Source organism: Synchiropus splendidus, chromosome 3, assembly GCF_027744825.2.
Source record: "Synchiropus splendidus isolate RoL2022-P1 chromosome 3, RoL_Sspl_1.0, whole genome shotgun sequence".
NCBI classification, from domain to species: Eukaryota; Metazoa; Chordata; class Actinopteri; order Syngnathiformes; family Callionymidae; genus Synchiropus; species Synchiropus splendidus.
This window is the reverse complement of record NC_071336.1, coordinates 3436733-3447961: the sequence shown is the minus strand read 5'-3', so window position 1 is coordinate 3447961 and position 11229 is coordinate 3436733. Positions and strand designations below refer to the sequence as shown.

General features: G+C 40.8%; 1 long non-coding RNA gene across 1 annotated transcript; it reads right to left on the bottom strand.

Annotated features, from left to right (window-relative positions):
• Positions 1–993: 993 nt before the first annotated feature.
• Positions 994–2480, bottom strand: LOC128756363 (uncharacterized). Its single transcript, XR_008414224.1, has 3 exons — positions 2226–2480; positions 1494–1590; positions 994–1424 (listed from the first exon to the last, which is right to left on the bottom strand). It is a non-coding gene; the product is annotated as an uncharacterized LOC128756363 (long non-coding RNA).
• Between the last annotated feature and the right edge of the window lie 8749 nt (positions 2481–11229).

Sequence of the window (11229 nt, the reverse complement as noted above, 5' to 3'; positions counted from 1 at the left end):
AGAACTTTCAGTTTTGGTTGATTTTGGCGGCGCCAGTGGACTATTGAGGTAGTGTTTTGCCTGAAGAAGACCAAATTTCCCATGAGCACCAGCGAGCGCATGGTGTCGAAAAATCCTCTTCTCCGGTTGCCAACAGTTGGAGCGTGCTGACTGCATCCAGTGTGTGTGTGAAAGATGAACAGCTATGAGTTAACAAATGTAATTGTGGCTACACATTCTCATGTGACAGATGTTTGAAAAATTAAACGTTTAACTTTGGTTCCCTAGCGTATTTGTTACTTCCCTGCCCCAGACTCATCGTGGCGCGAAGCATTGACGAGTTTAGAGCCATTGAACATACAAGTCAAATGTTATGTTGTGCGATTTCACAGTAAACACACGCACCCCACCCATTAGGAAGTTGCACCATTGCCCGAATATAAACTATGCACAACTTGCACGAATATTTAGTTCAGTGTTTACCTCTACTGTTATAATTCTCTTATTATGACTCTATGTAGAGAATGTACATACATACATTGATTATTAAAGTAAAGTAACTGAGTGCAAGTCAATTATTGTTGCTGCAATTTTTAATTACTAAAAGCGAATTCCTGCATATCATTGGCAATTAAGTTGGCTTTGATGCTTATTGAACAGCAACATTTTTTTTTTACATTTGTAAAACAATGTTTGTATGTTTTGTCAGGAATTTGAAGTACCGGACACTACCTCCACTCCTTCTGAGTTTGATTCCCCACACATTCGTGCTGGCAGAGGCAGAGGGAGGGGAAGAAGTAGGAGACCAGAGGACTTGAACTCAGAGACTCAGCAGAGGGTTCAGGAGCGACAGGAACGCAGATGCCGGCCAGAATACAAGCATTGGACCATAATCACATGTTTGTGTGTTAGAAAATAAATACATGTATGCAAAACAAGACTTAATTTGTCACTGCTTTTATTTTTTCAAATACAGTACATTGTCACATCCAAAATAAAGTATCCTCAGTGTTGACTAGGGGGAACACCTTCGCCACGTTTCACGTGAGTTCAGCAGTTGGGGGTGGCTGAAAGCCAGGACCCCTAAATTCCGGGGGTCATCTGGCCTAAGGGTCCGTTTTTTGGGAAGGCCACCACCACTTCGCAGCCTCTTCCCAAGAATGAGTCTCTGAGGGTCTGGGGTGTAAGAGTAATCCTTTTCCTTTACAGCGTAGACACTTCAGGATTTTGACTTCTTGTTGTAGTGTCTTCTGTATCTGGAGAGAAGCATAAATTTCTATGAGATTCTACTCAGAACTTGTCCTTAGATATGCCAAAAACATCTTGTGTCCATCTTTGTTTTGTGCTGGGGGGCGGCCGTTGTGGCAGTTCGGCAGTCCGGATGCGATACACTGCTGGAGTGTAGGAGAGTACAATGGCTACAAGAGCCTGGTGAGCTGTGGAACCTGCAATCATTTTGAAAATTACTAAACATTGCCCAAACAGATACATACAAGCCCTCGAAAACAAAGTACCCATTATGGTCAGACTCTGTCAAGCTGGAAACAATGGGCTGCAGTGGTTTGCAAGTGCCGCTTGCGTGGAGTAGAAGTTACTTGCTTCTGCTGATAGCTGTAGAGAAATAACATTAGAAATGAATACTGATCAAGAACAATACAAGAGAAACACAGAACGCACAGTGGAAATACAGGCACTATATAAACATTACACAATGCTATAGGTTATCAGACCGACTTAGTTTACTGCCTAACTGAGTAGTTTCAGACCTCCAAAGTTAGTTGCTAGAGTCTAATGAACTGCGCTACAAACAGACCCTTCGAGACGGACTAAATAAACGTCCCATGGCGATTTATAACACTGCCACACTAATCGTAAGATGCTATTGACAAGTAGGACTATGAAACGTAACATTGCACACCGGTATAGTACTGGTTATTCAGAGCAAGCAACGTGGGTTGACTTATTAGCGATCACTGCAGTCAAATCAATAAAAACACGACAAAGAAAATCTGGTTTCATTGAAACTATTACATGAAAATCATGGGACGCTAGTGTCGCGTAAAATACAAACGGACACGGTAATACCAGCGTGATTCAGTATGACTGAATCACACACACTTTATACTTTATTTTTGTTAGCTGCGTGAATATTCGTGTCAGAACTCCGACAACGACTGCTTTGCTTTATACCCTACTGTTGAGTAAGTTGCGTGGCTGTTCGTGACGGAACTCTGAAAACGACTTACTTGTCCAACAGGAATATCGCCAAGGCCGCATAGGTTGGAAAACTCTCCTCGTCTCTGAGCTCACGCCAGCGAGTGAAAGCCGAGCCAATGTTGATCCTTGATAGCGCCTTGGTCCGGTTGCTCTCCCTCTTTCTTTTTTCGTTTCCTCAGACAAAACCTTCCACTTCTTCGTTGCAGCTTCGGCCATGGTAGCAGTAATGGCGATTAGATTTTTGTCTCCTCTTCCGCTTCTTTATTGTAGTATCAGTTGTCACTGCCCTATTTGCTTCTACATCCTGTTTTGCTTCCAGGGCTCAGTTTTATGACGTCATTTCCTGGCCGCATGCGCACATTGGAATTTCAAGACGTAATTTCCTGTCCACATGCGCACATGGGTGTAGCTGCTTGACACATAAATTAGAATAAAATTTGCAACGTCATTACGCCACGCCTCACTACACACTCGTATTTCATCAAGAGAAGCAGAATTTGAATTACTAAAGTACTACGCCGACGCATTAACTGTATTTTAACCTTATTTTATATATATCACTACATTTGACTTGTATTCAACAATTCGGATATTTTAACAAGATTTCAGATAAAATAATTGGATCTTTCTGTGCAATTTGCACGCAGTTTTCTATCTTGCCTACGATGTTTTGTATATAAAATAAGTTTAGTCATTTATAAATAATGTTGGTGTGTTTTCATGTTTTGTTAATAAAATGTAATCCTCAGAAAAGTTGTGATTCAATGAAAAAGACGTTTGTCCTGTTGTTTATTTGGTTGCAATAAACCAAATTAACCACTGAGACCTCGTAGGCAAGATAGAAAACTGCATGCAAATTGCACAGAAAGATCCAATTATTTTATCTGAAATCTGTGACAATCAGTGATGTTTGTAAATTGACCACTAGGTGTCGATAGAGAAAAAGAAATAAACAAGAAGAAGGACTAACAGGCTATAAGATGAACAAATAAACAAGGTGACCATCACAAAGGTTTCCTTTGGACGATTCATCAAACAAAACAAAATCTTGTTAAAATATCCGAATTGTTGAATACAAGTCAAATGTAGTGATATATATAAAATAAGGTTAAAATACAGTTAATGTGTCGGCGTAGTACTTTAGTAATTCAAATTCTGCTTCTCTTGATGAAATACGAGTGTGTAGTGAGGCGTGGCGTAATGACGTTGCTAATTTTATTCTAATTTATGTGTCAAGCAGCTACACCCATGTGCGCATGCGGACAGGAAATGACGTCATAAAACTGAGCCCTGGAAGCAAAACGGGATGAAGAAGCAAATAGGGCAGTGACATTGGTTGCTGTCGCAATAATGGCGATTAGACGTTCGCGCTGTGTTTCAAGCGACGATGATAGGAGGAAGTGACGTAATCGAGGAGGAAGCGATGCATGTCGTAAAACAATTCAGTAAATTTGTAGTTTTTTGGAGTGGCAGGGTTCCTACCACCCTCCTCGAGTTATTTAGTTAGAATAAAATTTATACAGACATCCTCAGGACAAGGATCCCATTCTGCTAGTAAGTTGATGTCTCGTCCCAAATGTTATGAAAATAGTTCATGAAGGTTGAATTACGGTTGTGTGCTTGTGTTGCTTTAAATCTAATTATAATTACGCAGTTATTTTGAAGTCCTCGTGGGGTCCAGCCAAATACGTCATCACAAGGACAGTGTTTCTACCCTCAGCGACATTCATTTGTTTTTCTTTCAGACGCAATTCTCTCAGAACGAAAAAAGGCGTCGTGCCAATATGCACTGGAAGAGAGATATTTGCTCACCAGGCACAAACAGACTGATCTACAACTAGTCCTGGCAAACTATTAACTTTTCTGTACTGATCAACAACTCCTGACATCCACAGAGAGGCAAGTGGATTCAAAGCCTTGGCTTTTGGTGGCAACAAAGCTGTGTGAGCTCAAAGATTTAGAGCTTCCATGTTGGAAAATGGGTTATACTACAGCAGAAATGGCTGGATGGTGGATGCTGCATCTGTCTCCTACCCTGCTGACACTAGTTGTTACATCTAGCAAAAGCCTCATGAACAATGTGATCAAGCAAGGAAAGCCTGGACACTTCATGAGAACTTTCAAAGATCAAAACCACGGCAGACAACCATCAAAGACATTAGCGAGCCTAAATTGTAGGTACTAATGGGAATTAGAATGTGTATGTGTAACAAGTCAACTGCTCTAGTGTGACCCACCACCGCAAAGAGTAGTAGTTTAGTTGACATGATCTGATCATAAGGATGTAGAAGTCTATGTGTATGTGAGTTAAAGAAGAATTAATTTATTGATGTTCATATAAAACAAAACAAAAACATTGAAACCTTTTAAGAGGTTCTCTATGTGAAGTCTCCATTAGAGTGGAACAACAAGTACTTAGATAAGTAATTTGGATTCTGACGTGCACAATGAGTGTTATTGTGCAAGGGGGGAGTTTGTTGTTGTTTTTAAATAAATAAAAAATGTAAACTGCAGAAGTAAAGAAAACCTATTAACAACCATATTTAGGAGATCTACTTGCAGAACCTGACATGGCAAATATCGACTGTGGTCCGAGTCCAAGGCAAATCACGGCTGTGAAGCTGAAATATTTAAGAATCAAGATTAAAAGATAAAACATTTTTATTTGTAGTAATGAGTGTCTGTGGTAAGATGAATGGGAACCACAGGAGCCCCAATTAAGACGTTCAGCAAGTCAAGCAAAGGACTTAATGACAGCAATACAAAATTACATGCCAATACATGCCTAGAGAAGTTTGATAAAGAGAAGAGTAGAAACAATGTGAGTATGGAAAACTAGAGGAACAATTCCTCCAGAGTAAGGAGAGGGAGATAAGACTTCATAACATATAATAAAACAATAATAATATATCAACCACATCAGGGAGAAAATTACTGTCTGGAACCAGAACAATGAGCAAATTAAACATATTTGGGTTAGACAACTGTTTTAAAGAATAGACAACCACAATTGCTGACAGCTATAAGATGTGGAGAAAAACATCCGGCTCAAGCCGTTAAGACGGCCGAGGTCTGCAAGCTGCATTGGGCCTGCCCAAGATTGCAGCTTTTGGGTCTGTTTTTTTGGATTAGGAACACAGGATCTGAGAGTGAAGAAGGAAATGCATTTATTTATATTTATTTTTATTATAGCAAGTCATTGCCGCATAGTCATATTGGTTTATAATTATTTTCTGCCACACAACCAGAGAATCATCTGGTATTAAACCAAACTTATTGAGAGAACCTATATCTCCGTTTGGCGCATACAGTAGTGCTGGAAGGGAAGTTCCAGTGACGTTTTGCCATGATGGGGTTAAATGTGTTGGAGCATCACGAAATGCATTGCACAACACATCACAGGCCAGGAATAATGCTTGAAATAGTGCGCAGGGCTCCCAAGTGCTTCATTTTATATAGATTTTTTTCCCCCAATCCTTTGGGTTTTATAACCTCAAATGATGTGTTTATCCCTTACATGAACATAATTATGTTTGAACTAAAGACTTGGTTCTGTCATGATTCTGCTTTTATTTTGGTCGCGTGAGTCCTGTTTTGTTTTCTTCCTCCTGATAAGTGCCCTTCCTGTCGGGGTACGAAGGGACAAGGGAGCTAAAGCCACGTATAGAGGACGTGGTGTAGGACCCAAGTGTGAGTGGTTATAGGCACAGGAGGCAGGAGCAAATTAGAAATAATATTTAATAATTAAACAAACAAGAAAACAACTGGAAGCGTCACCGAACCGGGAGTTAAATGAGCTAGCTAGCGTAAGAGACCGAAACAATGACAACCGGGAGTTAAATGAGCTGGCTAGGAGCAAATTAGAAATAATATCTAATAATTAAACAAACAAGAAAACAACTGAAAGCGTCACCGAACCGGGAGTTAAATGAGCTAGCTAGCATAAGAGACCGAAACAATGACAACCGGGAGTTAAATGAGCTGGCTAGCATGAGAGACCGAAACAATGAGAACCAGGAGTTAAATGAGCTAGCTAGCATAAGAGACCGAAACAATGACAACCGGGAGTTAAATGAGCTGGCTAGCATGAGAGACCGAAACAATGAGAACCAGGAGTTAAATGAGCTAGCTAGCACACAAAACAAGAAGCTGAACAGAGAGGGAGAGACACGAGAACCAGCTAGCTAGCATGAGAGACCGAAACAATGAGAACCAGGAGTTAAATGAGCTAGCTAGCACACAAAACAAGAAGCTGAACAGAGAGGGAGAGACACGAGAACCAGCTAGCTAGCATGAAAGACCGAAACAATGAGAACCGGGAGTTAAATGAGCTAGCTAGCACACAAAACAAGAAGCTGAACAAAGAGGGAGAGACACGAGAACCTGGAGTTACCACAGGGGAACGAGAAGTCCAAAAAGCACAGGAGCGAGTGGACACATCACCGGGAACATGGAAACAAAGAACAACACTGGGAACAAACCATGGGAATAAATATATAACGGTCTGGCACACGTTGCTGGAGCCCAGGGGTTCTTGTAGACAAGTCATCAGAGGTTAATCTGCTCCGGCCGTGTGCCAAAGGAACAGAGGGGAAAAAAGCAAAACCAGGACTCGGAGCCATGACGCTTCCACTGTCTGTCTGGTATGGGTGTGGACTACAAGGTTGCCTTCACCGTCAAGGACGTCCATAATAACACCACTCCACCATCAACAATGCATTCCCAACTGTATAAACAATGTCTGTCGTGTTTCACAGCAGCCTGCACAAAAAAAAGGGTCTCTGTAGAGGAGAATGTTTTTCAAGGACTACAAACATGGCGGCTATGCGGATGCCAGTTATGAAGGGTCTAGCTTGCGAGTTGTAGTTTTTACGTATCACCTCAAATTCTCTTCATTCAAAGGTAAACAGACATTAACAATATGCAATGAAGTCAAACTCAGGAGCTTTGAGGACGAGAGAACATTTAAACTATTGTATCATTTGCTCAGATATGATTACATAATTATACATGAAAGAGCAGCCCTATGTTGAAAGTGAAGCCCACAGGACTCACTCGCAAACAAAACATCAAGATATGCTTTCAGAGTTTGGGTTTAAACATTTAAAAGAAGCATTGACAGTTGCTTTTAGTCTTCACAGAATGTATGCCTGGAACTAACTTCATCACAGAGCTAATGCCAATGCATTGTTTCAAAGGTCTCGTCATGCTCATTGACCTCTGTAAGGGCGCTTTAACTCTATGGGTTCTGTCTCGAGACAAAGCTCTTTTGGCTCAGAAGTTGGAGATGTGAACACAAGCGAGTCAAGGGTTTTGGCCACGGACTTGATGGGGAGCTGCACCTTGTCTCTGGAAACTCTCAGCTGGTGGTGAGCTTCTTACCTTAGGCGACTCGGCGCTGAATGCCGGAAACTGTCCTTCATTAATCATTGAAGGACAGATCTGACGTCTGGATCTGTCCATCAATGAACGGTCCGGGTCTCGCGATGTGTGCGAGCGACAGACGGATTTTCTTAAATTAATAATCCGGCGCTCTACAGGAACTGCAGTGGTCTTGCTGTAGCGCAGCTGTCTGCATGAGCACAGCGAAGAGGAAAGACGCTGATTTTTCCCAAGTTACAAGATCACCAGACTATTCATTGACCATTTCTGATGTCTGGATCTGTCCTTCAATGATTAAAATCTTCTCCATCGTCAGTAATCTCACTTCCCTCACTTCAACGTGTTGTGAGAGCAGCATGGATCAATCAAGACGCTCCATATTATGTAGCTTGTTTCCGCTATTTCACTGTAAAATGAACATGACAACACTCTTTCATGTTTAGATTTGGCTGTGATACGCCACATTCTGTCACAGCAGGGGCGAAGCTACGTCATCAGTTCATATCTGAGGTGAGGATGAGTCGTAGTGCTAGGAATTGACAGAAATAGGGGACGCTACTGAGCAGGCCATGGCGTCATGTTTTTCCTCGGCTCACCCATTCACCAACCCGCATATTTAGATAAAATATGTATAGCGCCAACATATTATACAATACAAAAGGGCTGACAAGATGGTGAAAGGCAAGAAAAAGTGCTCCGCTGAGCCGAATGTGCACTTGAGGGATGAAGAGTTGCACCACTCTGACGAGCTAGCTAGTGTTAGCTCACAAGGCTCACCGGCTCAGGAGGCCACATCACAAAGTACTTAGTCATCTATAGTTGAAGCGATTAGACAGATGGACAAAAAGGTGGAAAACAGGTTTGATGGATTGATGTTGTCACTCTATGCTATAAGGGCAGCATTATCCAAAAACACAGCCCGAATAACTGGACTGGAAGAAGCTCGAGATGACCATGAAGCGTGCATTGCTAACATGGAGAGAACTTGTGAGCAACTGTCATCGCTTAATCAGAGCTTGAACACTAAACTCTGTGATTTAGAGGTGTGATAGAGAAGACAGAACATAAAGATAATGGGAATCCCGGGAAAAGCAGAAAAAGGCTGCCCGACGGCGTTTGTCACAAAACTACTGCTGAAGATCCAGGAACTGACAACTTTCCTCACAGAATATAGATTGACTGAGCGCATCGCATGGGCCGGCTGTCCAGCAAGCCTCGCATCAATATCGCGAAAATACACCACGACCCAGTGAAAGAGCGAGTGCTGCAAATAGCTCGGTCAACACCACCGCTGAGTTATGAGGGACATCGGATCAGCATCTTCCCGGACCTGCCTGCCGAAGTGATCAAAGACTGATAAGAATTCAATGGAATACGACAAGTTTTGAGAGAAGCTGGACTAAGACACGGATTTCTCTTCCCTGCTCGTTTAATTCTTGCACACCACGGTGCCACTAAGATATTTAATTCCAACCCAGAGGCCGAGCAGTATGCCTATAAACACATTCAGTCACGACAGACGTCAGCTGAGGACACCACAGCAACGACATCTCAGCAGTGAAAAACGGTAAAATATAAAGTGGGCACTTTAAGTTGTTAATACTGGTGTGAATAGGTCTTCACGCACATGTGTGTCATGAAGTTACTGTTTGATGAATAATAATAATTGTGATATTACCTGATCTTTCTAAATTCCGCAATGTTGTTTCGTTGGGCTGGTTTCAGCTATGTTGTTCTGTCCTTGTTTATAACTAGAAATGTAAAGTTGATACAGTTGTACTGCCTTTTTTAACTTCATATACCATCTAAAGAACTTGATAATTCAAGAAAATAACATTAATATTGGAGATTATGCTAATAGATATTTAATAGAAGTGGAGAAACTTGAGTTTTGTATTTGTTAGTTGTTACTCTTGACTTTAGAGAGCCGCATTCAGGCCAAAACCAATGTGTCTTCTAAAATGGGTGTTTGACATGTTCTGGGAAGGGAGAAGTTGGAGAATTCTGTTTTCTATTTTTTCAATGGGATGTTACACTAATCGGATGTCTTTATTGATTGAGATCTACATTTTGACATGGAAACGTTTGTGTTGGCATGACGAGACCAGATGCAGTTTCAACCATAATTTGTGGAGAGATGCTCAGGCAGTATTAGTGATTATTTAGAACTTTATGACACAGGCATTGTCTCTGACTCAGTGATGTGGGAGGCCTTCAAGGCAGTGACAAGAGGTGTTATAATAGCATACAAAGCCATGCAAAAAAATAAAGTGAAAACAGCTCGACTCACAGAAATAGACCAGGAACTAAAACAAGCTGAAAAGCAGTACAGCGAGACCATATAATGTGAAAATCTAGATTAAAACAGGAATATAACAGTATTCTTTCCAAACATGTTAGCACTCTCTTGCTGAAAATAAAACACAAGCAATTTGAACTGACAAACCGAGCTCACTACTCGCTTGGCATGTAAATGTTCTTCAGGATACCTGATCTCTGATCATCATAAAATTAATGAATGCACAGTTATATTCCTCCCCAAATGATAAAACGGACCAAGACATTCTTAGTTTTTTGCAATCCCAATTTCTTCCAAAACTAGATGCTCACAGACAATCTCAACTTAATGCTGAAATAACCATACAAGAGGTTTTTACAGTTATGAAGCAATTCCCAAATGGTAAGACAGCGTTCGCAGATGATTTAGCACCCTTTCTTCTTTCAAGGAGTCAATTAAGAATAAAAAAGTACCAGAATCACTCTGTAGGGCCAATATTTCACTTTTACTGAAAAAAGATAAAGACAACACTGATATGTCATTTGTACCGAGCAACATCATTATTGAACTGCGACTTCAAAATATTCACAAAGTTACTAGCCAAGGCATTAAATGAGAACATTTCCACTATTATACATCCAGATCAAGTGGGGTTTATCCCTGGGAGGCTCTCATTTTTTAATGTCTGCAGACTGATGAATATAGTATACCACAAATGGGAAATGGAAATTGCTCCGATACACCTTGGCAATATAAATCATAATTTTGCCTTGTATGCAGACGATGTTGTTTTTTTCCTTTCTCAGGCAGAGGAAGCGATGCCAGTCCTGTTAAATCTTATTAAAAACATTGGGAAGCTTTCAGGATATACCATCAACTGGCAGAAATCTGAATTTATGCCTTTTGGGAAGTGGACTAAATAAAGAGTTTATAAAAAATCTTTCCTTTAAAAAATCAATGCAAATACAATATCTTGGCACCTCAATTACCAAAGTACCAAATCTTTAATTGAAACATAATTATGTTAATTTGGTGGATAAACTGAAAAATGATATTGAATACTGGCGGGCACTTCCAGTATCAATGATCGGAAGAATTGCAGCAATACAAATGATTTCACTACCAAGATTTCTATACATATTTCAAAATATACCTATATTCTTACCTAAAACATTTTTTTGAATTGACTCAATAATTCTAACCTTCATTCACATCTATAAAACCCTCAGAATTGGGAAAAAACATCTATGCAAAACAAGGCATTTGGGAGGCCTCATGCTCCCAATATTACTACTGGGCCGCAATATGTCGTGCGCTGACTTACTGGCGGAAGGCATTTCCTGGAGCTCCAACACATTTAACACCATCATGCA